The sequence below is a fragment of the Protopterus annectens genome, chromosome 9.part0 (genome assembly GCF_019279795.1).
Source record: "Protopterus annectens isolate FY-2018-M chromosome 9.part0, PAN1.0, whole genome shotgun sequence".
NCBI lineage: Eukaryota > Metazoa > Chordata > Ceratodontiformes > Protopteridae > Protopterus > Protopterus annectens.
The window spans coordinates 1,164,795,163-1,164,809,036 of record NC_056743.1 but is presented as its reverse complement, the minus strand read 5'-3'; the positions used below and the strand labels follow the sequence as shown (position 1 = coordinate 1,164,809,036).

General features: G+C 38.4%; 1 long non-coding RNA gene across 1 annotated transcript in view; it reads right to left on the bottom strand.

Annotated features, from left to right (window-relative positions):
• Positions 1–13,401, bottom strand: part of LOC122810935 — a 193,446-nt gene extending 180,045 nt beyond the window's left edge. The window contains exon 1 of the long non-coding RNA XR_006366160.1: positions 13,334–13,401. This is a non-coding gene — a long non-coding RNA (uncharacterized LOC122810935). The remainder of the gene's footprint in view (positions 1–13,333) is intronic.
• Positions 13,402–13,874: the final 473 nt, after the last annotated feature.

The window sequence follows — 13,874 nt, the reverse complement described above, 5'->3', positions numbered from 1 at the left end:
GTGTTTGATGAACGTCTGAAGAAGCCTCATGGTGAAAGCGCTCACGTCATTTTAATAAACGTTTTTCATACACGTTTGGCATTAGATTTGTGGAATTGTGGAATTGAATTGGCGTTATATTGCCACTGCCATAGGACTCTGTGCATGCTTTTGGTGTTTGGAATACATATAATAGAGTTTACTGAGTATGCCCACTCATTTTGTTCTCTTGCACTGCCTCTCATTTCTTCTCTCATTTCTCCATTTATAGGTTCATAGGTTCATAGGTTTATACTAGGCTATCTGCCCTAAGGCATTTATAAGCCTAGCCCAAAGTTTTGTGGCTTACGCCACCCCTTATATGAAAAAATACAGTGCCCATTAGTTTGTTGTGCCTCTGTCCAGCAGTGACACAGAGATGATTCCTGGGGTAAACCTAAGATCTCCCATCCACAGGTCAAGATTTCTCTTGAACAGAGCCAGCGAGGTGCTCTGCCTCACATGGACCAGGATTTTATTCCACAGCATAGGGAGTCTCTGAGTGATAAATCTATCCCTCCAGCACGTCTTATTTATATCCGTGCTAAAGGTTTAAGTCACTTGCTCTAGTGGTTTTGGTGGATTTAGATTTTTTGAGGTGGAGCATGTCCATTAATTCCGGGTTGGACATGGCCTTGTATGTCAGGCACATGTCACCTCTGAGCAGACGGTATGCGACTGAATAGAGCTGGAGTTTCTTCAGACTGGCAGCATATGACAGATTTTGGAGTCCCTTTATCCTTTTGGTGAGGAACTTTTGGGGTCTCTCCAATTGCTGCAGATGTCGGGTGAGATACATCCCAAATGGGGCATTGTACTCGATCATTGGTCTGATAAGTGAAGAGTACAGGGGAACAATGACCTCACTAGATCTGGATGTGAATCCCTTCATGATCAGGTGGGCAATGTAGAAGGTCTTTCTAACTACTTTAGCAACGTGAGTGTCCAAAGAAAGGCCACTGTTAACCTGGGTCCCCAGGTCCCTGATAACCTCTTCTGTGCTTAGTGGATTGCCACCTATATGGTAGCTTGGGGTTACCTTGTTTTTCCCGAAGGGTATGACTATACATTTTTTGGCGTTTAACTTCAGGCCATGGCTCTGGCACCAGCTATCTGTTTCCGTGAGTCCCTTCTGAAGGATATCCATGTTCGATGCACTTTCCACTATGGCGCCCAGTTTGCAGTCGTCTGCAAACTTTGTCAGCCAAAGTCCTCCCATGTTGGCCTGTACTTCTGAGAAGTAGATGCCGAACAATAGGGGGCCAAGGACCGAGCCCTGTGAGACACCACTTGTGACCAGCTTGGAGTCTGACATAGCGCCAGCAACTCTAACCCTGTGGGTTCTGTCCTTAAGCCAGTTTGCAACCCATCTTGTGACATATGGGTTTACATTTAAGCTGGTAAGTTTTTCTACAATACCCGAGTGAGGTATTGTGTCGAAAGCCTTTGCAAGGTCAAGGTAGGCTGTATGGACTGCCTTTCCCTCATCAATGGCCTTGGTGACTGTTTCGAAGAAGTCGACCAAGTTCAAAAGGCATGATCTGCCCTTGACGAAGCCAAACTGGGTCGGGTCCAATGTCTGCAAGTCCCCTATATATTTGTTTATGAGCTCCATTATGATCCTCTCCATAGCTTTGCAGACTAGACTTGTTAAGCTTATGGGGCAGTAATTACCAGGGTCCGTAGAAGCACCGCCTTTGTGGAGTGGGACCACAGTTGCCGTATGCCACTCCTTGGGCACGTATCCTGTGGTAAGGCTGAGATTAAACAGCTGCCTTATGTGTGGGTTTAATTCCTCATTTAGCTCATGTAGCACACAGCCGGGACACCATCCGGTCCCATTGATGCTGTGTTTTTAGCTTTAGAGAGAGCAGCTTTCACCTGCGCATTTGAGATGTCTGGGAGGCTACACTCCGCTGGGATAGTTATCTCTCCTTTAGGGGAGAGGGGTGAAGTTTGCACTGAACCTGTCTGCCAGTATGTTGGCAATGTCTGTGGGTTCAGTGATTTTGTATCATTTTGGACTAATTCTGAGCATATCTGGGAGTTTCCACCCAGGTTCCTAACATAGCTGAAAAAGGCCTTATGATTGTCCTTTGAATCCATGGCAATTTTTCTCTCAAAATTGGCCTTAGTTGATTTTATGAGTGCTCGTATTTTTTACTAATAATGATCAGGGGTGACTTCCCTTTTATGGATTTTGTTCTATCATGTAATAGCTTTCTCCTCTTATTGTAAAGTTTGTTAATGGCTGGGGTCCACCAGACTGGACGTTTGCCCTTTGTGGAAAGAGTCTTGGTTTTATTTGGGATTGCCTGATCCATGCAGTCCTGGAGGTGTTCATAGAAGGCATTTGTAAGGGCTTCCACAGCTTGGGTTGTGGTTTCCACTGGCTCAGGGGCCTTGAAGGATACCACACCAGTCTTGAGTAGTGTGAAGTTTGCTTTAGAGAAGTTCTTCACTGTGGTCTTTTTTGTTTGAGGTGGGGGCGGGATGTGGATTTCCAGTGAGATTAGTTTATGATCAGATCTCACCAATGAGGGATATACTTCGTGTGGAGCATTTTGTCCCCATGTTTGTGATAATGAGATCTAGTATAATTTCTCCTCTCGTGGGAACAGTGACTAGCTGTTCTATGGCATTTGAATTTATGAACTCCAGGAACCGTTGGGCTAGAAAGTTAGGGCTTGAGTAATGTTCCCAGTCTATATTCGGGTAGTTGAAGTCACCCAATATGATGGTGTTTGGAGATACATTTATACCCTCCAGTGTCTTCAGGAAGGCTGTGTGGGGTTCCTGAGTTTGAGAGGGTGGCCTGTAGCATGCTACAATTTGTAGAGCAGTTTTGCCTATGGTTAGTTGCACCTGGATGGTTTCTGAAGCTTTGTGCGTTGCCACCAACCTGGAGGTGTGGGTATTCTTTATGACCAGGCACTCCAGTTCTTGATGACTTTTTCTCCCATTGGTCTCTTCACTTGATTGATTTTCCTGCCACCATTCCATTTTGCTTTTTTTTCCCTCATCCATTGACCATTCCAGCTAGGTTGAGACCTATAAGGTGCAGCACAGGGTGTTTGAATTCCCTGTGGATTCAGTTAGTGTCTCCTTTTGATGATATATTCTTTTTCTTCTACTTCTTGTATCTATGTCCCTACTTCTGCTACAGTTACTCTTCTCTTCTCTTCTCTTCTCTTCTCTTCTCTTCTCTTCTCTTCTCTTCTCTTCTCTTCTCCTCTCTTCCCTTCTCTTCTCTTCTCTTCTCTTCTCTTCTCTTCTCTTCTCTCTTATCTTCTCCTCTCTTCCCTTCTCTTCTCTTTTCTTCTCTTCTCTTCTCTTCTCATGGATTTTTGTTTTGTCCAGCTTCTTAGTCTTCTTATTTTATCTGTTTTGTGCACTCCACTCTTATTTTCTGTGTTTTCTATGGTCTTTACTCCATTTTGTCATTTACTATGCCCAGGATCTTGTCCACCACACTTTGCTTGTTGACATCACTTGGTGCTCCTTTGTTTACTTTCTTTTACTTCTTTTTTTAGACAGGTGCATCTACATCAGATGTTTTCCATGATCCTTGTAATTTGCCTTTACCCTACTGTTTACAGTGTTGGAGTTGGTATATATAATTTGTAAGGGGTGTGGAGGTGCAGGTGGGTTGACCCGTTTTTATATATATATATATATATATATATATATATATATATATATATATATATATATGTATATATATATATATATATATATATATATATATATATATATGTATATATATATATATATATGTATATATGGGAGCCCTTCATTTGTTCGAACTTTCAAATGTTCGAAACTCATATGGCTGACACCATATGAGTGAACATTTGAAAGGCCGACAAATGATAGCGGAGATCCAGCTACAGTGTGGGAGTGGGAGTTTCTCCTTTCCTGCACTGTAGTGCAATCTCGGAGTGAGAATATTTTACTGTGTTTACAGGTAGGTACATGGTGCTATTTCAGGATGTCGGTCTTTTGAAATGTCGATCATATGGTGTCGGCCATATGAAAGTCGTCATTCTGAACTGTCGACATTCTGAAGTAGACCCATATATATATATATATATATATATATATATATATATATATATACATATATATATATATATATATATATATATATATATATATATATATATATATATCATAAATATATATATATATATATATATATATATATATATATATATATCAATCATCTCTCGCTCTCCTTCCCAATACACTTGTCCATATTTCTCCCACTCCATACTCACTCCAGGCATATGGTTTCTATTTCTCTAAGAATTCCTAGTCTACAAAATTGTCAGCTGCATAGATACTTTTCACAGTTCCTGGTGGTCTGAGTGGCTGTTCCTTGCTGTGCAGTTATAGAACTTGGCTTGCCCGCTCTGTTCCATCCTCGCTATGCTCTGACTTCCCTCCGCTCCCCTACCCTGCCCCCATTCACTCCCACCCCTAAATCACTCACATTTATCTAAACCTAACCACTCCTACTCACACGTGTCTACCAATCACCACCTGTACAATTCTGAATTATAAAGTAGCTCACATTTCCACACTAATTCTAATTAACACCCATCCATTAGCACACATATATTAACATTCGACCAATCCCTACCCTTTTTACCATTATAAAATGCTATCAATACATTGATGCTATCAATGCAAACAATCCTCTTGTTTCATACACATCTAACAGTTGTCACACCCTGTAATAAAAACAGGTCAGTCTCCACTATAACCCCCTCCCCTACCATTACAATACAACACATATCCACCTACACATTCAGCTGCTCTGACCTCCCACATAGTCACCCTCCTGTCTGATTTAATCCCTGCTCTACCACATACCCACAAATGCACAATGATCACCTCCCCCTCCAACATCTCACAACACAATTTAACCATACGCTGTTAGTCCCACTCTAGCAACCTCAACATACTAATAAAGCACATAATGTTATATTCACTAAAACACACATCATTACATCCACTAAAACAAACACTATTTACTATCTTATCTCTCCGCACAACCAACCTATTCACACTAGCCCTTCTTTATCATTTAACTAACTTCTACACCCCATCTACTATGACCACCTCACCAACTCAATCACCAGCTCTCCACTGCCCATAATCCACCACAACTCCCAAATTTCACCCAACCTCTACAACACAGAAATAGACTACCTCCCACTTAAATACCATCAAACCAGACACAAAAATGAAGCGCTATTTAGAAACCACAAACACTTAAGCAAACTTATAACAACTTTATTTCATATATTATCAAAACTAAAACTCAGTGGTGACATCTACCCCAACCCTGGCCCCAATACTACCAATCAACAAACTACCACTTACACCTCAATCAACTCCACCATACCCCTTCACCCCAAACAACACTCCCTGCTGTTCCTTAATATAAATTTAAGAAGTATACTAAAAAAAATCCATGACCTCTATGCACTAATTGACTTACATTCCCCTGACATAACCATTTTGACTGAAACTTGGCTTAAGCCGCATGTCAAAAATAATGAAATACTTCCCCCAGGGTTCAACATATATAGACTCGATCATCAAAATAAATTTGGAGGAGGTGTAGCAAAAATGTTTAAAAAAAATCTAGCTCTAGAAATTAGCAACACCACACTTCCTACATCTATTAATGCATAATCACTCATATCCAAACTGAATATCAACAACAAAACACTAATCATAGTGGCTATCTATATCCCTCCAGGAGATAACACTAGCGCATTTGAAGACATACTTCACTGGCTATCCACAACCGTCCACCAAGAGACCATAATTATGGGTGACCTCAACACTGATTGGTCCACCTATAATTCCAATAATCTATCCAATTTCATGAACCTATATGGTTTCTCCCAGCTCATACAAAACCCCACAAGAATAGACAAAACCTCCAACAGACAATTCATCCTGGATTGGACTCTCACAAATAAAAATAACACGCCCCTTTTAGCAGGATGCCTCCCCTGTACCATAAGTGACCACCTACCCACATACCTAATCATAAACAATCTTAGTCCACCTAGACAAGTAGTGTATAGGCTAATCTGCAACAGGAAAACATTTAATATCCTCATTTCCAACTCCCTCTTCCAACAAATCAACTGGTCCCCCCTCAAAACACAAACACTAAATGATGCTGTTCAACACTTTAACACCACCTTCCTCAACATCCTAAACAGCCTGGTGCCCTGCAGAATAGCTAGAATAAAACATCACCACACACCCTGGCTTAGAAACAGCACCAAAGACCTACTAAAAGAAAGGGACAAGGCATGGGAACACTGGCTGAATAACAAAAGCAATGACAACCTTCTGCTTTTCAAACAACTTAGGAATAAAGCAATATTCCAAATAAAAGCTGACAAAAAAGCCTACTACATCACTGCACAGCAAAGAAACAAAAACAACCCCAACGAATTCTGGGCCACTATAAACAAACTCCCGCAACCTGGTAGTACGTCCACCTCCAATCCTACCACAACCCCATCAAATGATAACATCGCAACACAATTCAATTCCTTTTTCATAAACACAATTCACTCACTTATTGACTATGATCAAAACATCACCACTACAATCCCTGTAGCCAGCAATGAGGGTGTAAACTCCTCCTCCTTTAACCCCGTCCCAACTCATACCATAAAAAAACTACTCAGTAAGCTCAAGCCCACCAGCCTAGCTGCTGACAACCTCCCATCAGAATTCCTCAAAGCTGCCTCCTAAGTCATAGCCTACCCCATTTCTATCCTCATCAATCGCTCTATCTCTGAGAACCATGTTCCACTAATCTGGAAAGTCTCCCATATCACCCCACTGCATAAAGGTGGCAATTCTACCAAGCTTACTAATTACAGGCCCATTGCCATACTTTCACCTCTCTCCAAAATACTAGAAAAATGTATTCACACCCAGCTTCTAAATTATCTTCTCAATAACCTCAAATCAAACACACAACATGGTTTTCACCCCCACCACAGCACCACAACCACCCTCCTCAGTTTTACTAACACAATAAATGAACACATAAATCAGAATAAATATGTCTTATGCATCTTTCTAGATCTCTGAAAGGCATTTGACACAGTTTCACACTAAAAACTGCTGTCAGAACTGGCCACATTACATCTCAGTCATTCTTCCCTAGCTTGGTTCCACAGCTATCTAACCAAATGCCAGCAGGCTGTTAGATGGCAAAAGGAGCTATCATCTTTACTGCATGTTAACATAAGAGTTCCACAAGGCTCCATATTAGGCCCCCTACTTTTTACCATCTTCACGATCAACTTCATAAATCCATATCTTTCGCCTCTGTCATCCAACATGCAGATGACCTACCCTGATATGCTCCACCACCTTTCTAAGACAACTACAGGCTATAACACAACAATCCTTCCTAGAAGTAGAATCCTGACTAACTAACACTAACCTCATACTGAACCCAAACAAGACCAAACTCATGCTCTTTCTCCCCACCAAAACACCCAATCCCTCAGCCACTTTTCAAATCCACTCCTCCAACAGCACAATCATAAACACCAGCTCACATACCAAATTACTAGGTGTCACAATTGATAGCAAATTAAAATTTGACCTACACCTCTCTCAAAACATTAAAAACACACACATCAAACTAGGCTCTCTTTACCGAATTAATCCTTTCCTAACTAGCCATTCTAGACTAAGCATTACCAGGACTCATCTCTTATCTACTGTTGTCTATGCTTCTCCCATCCTTACAAACCTTAACAAAACTGACCTTACCAAACTTGAATCAGCCTACAATAAAATAGCCAAGTTCGCCACTAGCTCCCCATATAGGTCCTGCCACTGCTCTGCCCTACAACAAATAAATTGGCTAGAATTCTCACAACAACTAACCCATACCCAACTTGTCTTTATTCACCAACTAATATACCAGCCAAACAGAATCCCAGCCCTACAACAATTACTCCAACCATATGCCAACACTCCGATCCTCACACAAAACACTCCTCAAAGTATCCAAAAGTAACAACAAAGCCGGGGATGCCCTCTACTCCCACCACATTTCTAAACTTTGGAACTCAATCCCTCAACACATCCTAAATGCTACCAACCTGCACCAATTCAAAACTCTGCCCAAAGACCATCTCACTAACAACTGGTTCTGCTCCTACACTAAGCCAGGCTAATACCACATAAGCCCACATCAAATTTCATCCCCTAAATTTTATAGTCTCCATGTATACCCCACTCCCACTTGTTAACACCACCTATTAGCTACCTAAAATAAGAGTATAATTTGTCAATTTCTTTTCTTATGTACACGTATTAAAGTATACTCAAATGTTCAACTAAAGATGGACCCCTACTGTCAAAAAAAAATAAATAAATAAATATATATATATATATATATATATATATATAATATATCTTCAGTGAAATCACCGGTTACGCCAGAAAACCGCCACACAAATCACCAACACCATAACACACACTACACGTAAACAACACAGTACACTACAACACATATCCACTAGCCCTAACCCAAACCCTAACCTAAGGTCCACACTAGGCACACTCCCTACCTGCACCCTAACCCTAACTCACTTACCCACCCCTAACCCCAAGTCTCGACAGTACCGCAATCCTACCTGCACCCTAACCCTAACTCACTTACACACCCCTAACCCTGGGAGGAACTACCGACACTCACCTATCACACCCTAACCCTACATCCCTGAGTATTGCACACTTACCTGTCCGCCTAAATCCCTCACTATCGATACTTACCAGGTCGCTTACACATTCCCTTTGTCGGTCTTCTGTCTGGGATTCGAACGGAGAACCTCTTGTCGGTCGCTTGGTGTCGGTGATTTCACTGTCGCATCACCGTCATTAGAAGTAGACCCTATATATATATATATATATATATATATATATATATATATATATATATATGTAGAGAGAGAGAGAGACAGAGATAGATATATAGATATATATGACTTTACTATATTGTAATAACTTTCTCATTTTCACCAAAGTGCCTATTGCATATTGAACTTTCTTTATTGTCTCTAGATTTTTCTGTTAAATTCTATGTAAAACTGACACTGTACCTGTCAATGTTGTTCTTGTTTTATTGGAGCTTATCTCCCCAGGCCTCCGCTGAAAATGGGCTCATACACAGATGGACTATCCCGGTTAACAAATGCAAAATAAAATAAATAAATTATATATATATAGATATATATATATATATATATATATATATATATATATATATATATTTTAATACATATTAACATATGTAATACCTCTTGGGTGATGTATTTGATAGTATATAAATATGGATAGCCTTACATCTAAGTGACTTACAATGTAAGAGAAATAAATGTCCCTTTTATATCAGCATCCAGTGGTTTGTTTTTCTTTCATTCACATTGATAAAGTATCTGGTGATTTTCGTAAAAAAAACACAATATTTTGAACAATAAAAAAGGTGGATATTTTGTCTGGGAGCTATTTTGATCTAGTTAATGTAAATATATTTAGGTACATATATATGTGTGTTTGTGTGTGTGTGTTTGTCATTTTTAAGACTACTAGGTTTCACTATTGTGTGGGGAAGTTGTAGTATGCACACCGTTACTTTTTAAATGAAATGTTGTTGTTATCTGGTGGTTATGTTGTAATTTTTGTATAAAAAGGTAGAGATCTGAGATCCTGTAGTACTGATAAAGCTTTTTGGTTCTTGGTCTGTTGTGGATTCCAAGCCATTTCCATTTAAACAGTAATAAAAGAATAAAATAAGTAATATTTTTGACTGCTGGCATTCAACTGATTTTTGGATGTAGTATTAACTCATGCAGATTTGTTTTTTCTACATACTTCTTTTGGATCTTGTTTATAGATATAGATATATATGTGTGTGTCTGGTTATTTTACTTAATAGTAGTCATGTTACTTGGTCGCCACACAAAACAGCAACCAAAACATATTGACCAGTCATTACATCACTAATACAACACATTGGCACACAGAACATTGAAAAATGAAACACATTTCCTTTTCTCATGCACTACCTAGCCACACTCATCTCAAATTTCTATGAAGAGTGGTAATGTTATGTGAAGTTTTTTTTTTTTTTTTTATTTAAAATGGAGCTTGCGGTTAGGAGCAGGTTTAGGGTTAGGGTTAGCAAGCATTACTAAGGTTGGCAGTGGAGCTTTGCTCCCTGCTTCACTTATGTAATACATGCTAAATGTAACCCTAAGCTTAACCCTAACCTGCATCTTAAGTTTAAAAAAACACTTCCCATAACACTACCACTGCATAAGACAGCTCTGATACTCACTATATGCACCCAGTAAGAACTAAGACACACACACACACACACACACACACACACACACACACACACACACACACACACACACACACACACACTATCCTTTAACCTAACCCAAAACTTAACGCTAAACACTCACAATCACTAACTTAATCTGTCCCCTTACTTAACCCTAAAAAACACACATTCACAAACACATACACATACACACCACTTACCTGTTTCAACAAACACTGACATAACCATTCGATACATTGGAAATTCGACTGAAAAATATTGCACTACCACCGGTAGAACAAAGTGATTGATGACCAAACAATCTGCACCCATATATACATATATGTATATATATGTATATACATATATGTATATATATATATATATATATATATATATATATAATATATATATCTACATATATATATATAATATAAATATATATATATATATATATATATATATATACATATATATATATATATAAATGGGAGTCAGTGAATAGAAGTAGACCCATAAAATATATATATCTACATACATATATATAACATATATATATATATATATATAGAGAGAGAGAGAGAGAGAGAGATGTATGTGTACGTGCATATATATATGTGTGTGTGTGTGTGTGTGTGTGTGTGTGTGTGTGTGTGTGTGTGTGTGTGTGTGTGTATATATATATATATATATATATATATATATATATATATATATATATATATATATATATATAGAGAGAGAGAGAGAGAGAGAATGAGAGGGAGCAAGAGAGAGCGATAAAGAGACAGAGAATGGGAGGGAAAAATATGAATAGCTAGAAAACCAATACTTTTTCATTGTGAGCAGGAGAATAACAAAGGAAACACCAATGGACATAAGAAGAAGAGTGTGAAAGCTTCAATCTGAGAGGGACCAGATTTAAGAAGTGAACTCCAGACCCTACTGCTGTGAAGCAATAATCTTAACCACTGAACCACGGTGATGGACATAACTGCTGTAGATAACTGTTTGTAAGTTTCATTCCATAATACCAGTCTCTAAACTTTGAAACTAGTAAACTAAGTTCTGTTCTCACATTTTTAAACTATAATTATCCAAAAAAGCATTAAAAGGAGTAGAGAGTTCACTTAAAGGACAACCATGCTAGCAGTAAGTCAATAGAAAGAAAAACTAATTAAGTTATTCTGGATATTGTTGTACAGGAGCCTTGATATACATTAGTATTTTACAAAAATCAATTTTCTAAGAGAGTGGCACCTTCCAAAATAAGTTGTACAGGCAAATAAAATATACAGACTGAAAGAAGACATCTCTGAGATCATTTGAACATTTCTTCAGGAAGTGGGTGGTAGATGCATATGGAATGTTCTTTCTGAGGCCCATGTGGAGACAAGAATACTGAGAGGGTTCAAGACTGCATGGCATGAAAGTTGATTTGATTTTGATCAGTGGGAGATTAAGTTGCAAGTAAACTATGATCTACACCACATGCATTAGGGAAACTGAAACATTAAGCTGCTCAAAGGCATTATCTTCCATGAAAGGCTGGGTTTTTGTGTTCCTAAAATGTTTGACAGTGATGTAATAGATAGCTACAAGTTTTACAATGTAAGGTTCATATCACAGGGGGAATATAATCTGAAGATAACACCAATGCAGTAAGAAGAAAGTTACTGCATCTATTAGATCAGAACTGCTTTTCTATATTACATATTTGGGCTGTCAAACCTTAAAACTGGGCTGTAGCTTTTAGGCAACAAGACGCAATTAAAAACCTTTCTTGTGAAAACAAAAAATACTTCAGGTAAGGATAATACCACAGGTCCTGAGTAAATAACCCTCTCTGTATGATTATTTATGAAGAAGTCAGGCAGAAAAATATAAAGATGCAACAGTGCAGCCAGTGTTATACAGTTTACAGCCTCACACTGTAATACTGACACCATTCTGTTCTTACGGTGTACCATAAAGAACATTGACTCTATAATAAGCCCCTGTCATAAACTGTAGATTGAAAAATACATCTTGCTCTGACAGATCTTAATAGTTCATTGCTTGACCCTGACCAACCACCGAAAATATGCTATGAAAACACTACTGATTGGAGATTCTTATAAAAGCAGCAACTTCACACATTTGAATCAACCAACAGAGCTATTGTAAATAATCTGCAGAAGGTTTCAAAGCACACAAGCTATTTTACTACAAGAAAATAATTTTAAAAAGACAAAAGTACATCCGCTTTTGAAGAAGCAAGCCCTTAGTTGTTCTTATGAAGATGTCAGTGGCATAAGGGGGTGATCTAGGTTTCCTGCTTTCAATTCACAAAGGAAACACAAGTGATTGTAATATGTAAGGTGATTATCATACAACTAACACAATGAAGGTTTACCTCTTTTATGTCAGTGAGCCGTAAGCTATGAAACAGTACAAAATATTTAATAAATGAATAAATAAAGAATCTGTCTATCCCAAACTCAACTGAAGTGGAATCTACACAATGAACATGGGTTTGTGGACCCTCCACAGGCTTCATTCCTCCTCCAGATATCATATGCACTAACCCAGGTGACAGAAATATTTTCATGCACGGAACGCAGAAACTTTGGAAATTTGACAAACCTTTGGAGCAATACTGGTTTTCATTAGTTATATGCCAGAATTGAGCACTAAAATAAGAAAACAATACAGATAGCCTAACCTTTGTATAGAGCCTTGAAAATGTCACAGACACTGATATCTGCTATACGTACCCTTTTCAGGACTGGGGCAAATCATAAATACTTTAACCTCAGAAGGCAGATAAACCAATGAGGATGAAATCATTTTAAAAAGTCTTTCACAATAGCTTTGTTAAGAAGAAGCCTTCCTTCAATACTACCACAAAACATATCACATAGTCAACTGGTGTCTTACCTTATAGAGTATATGCAGGTATCCATAAATATTATGCTAGTTTCATCACTTCATCTGAAAGTAGAGTGAAATATGAACAAGCTGAAGCAGATGATCTTTTAGCTTGACAGGAAACTGACTAGCCATTGAGAGCTGTCCAGCAGTGAGTCAGCAGGTGACACAAACATCTAATTATAGCCAGGTAGGCATAACTGTGTCAAAGACTTATAGCTGACCTGACAGCAGGTCTAACCAGCATTTTTAAACATATTTATAGAAAAAATAATATGACATGCAATAGAAATAGATAATAATCTGAATGCAGCAAGTTCTTTCTGACCTGCAGCCATAATTTTCAACTATCCAGAAATTTGCAGAATGTCTAGAGTTATGCCTCCTATTTTTGGTTAGTTCCTCATAAATTTTATGGTTTTCAAACAAATTATTGAGCACCAAAGTCACTAAATAATGGCAGACATTTGAGTTTCACACCTCTTTTCCATCCAAAAATGCATATTAATGGAAACACTATTATTCTATCAACTCTTTAAGTTTATAAGAG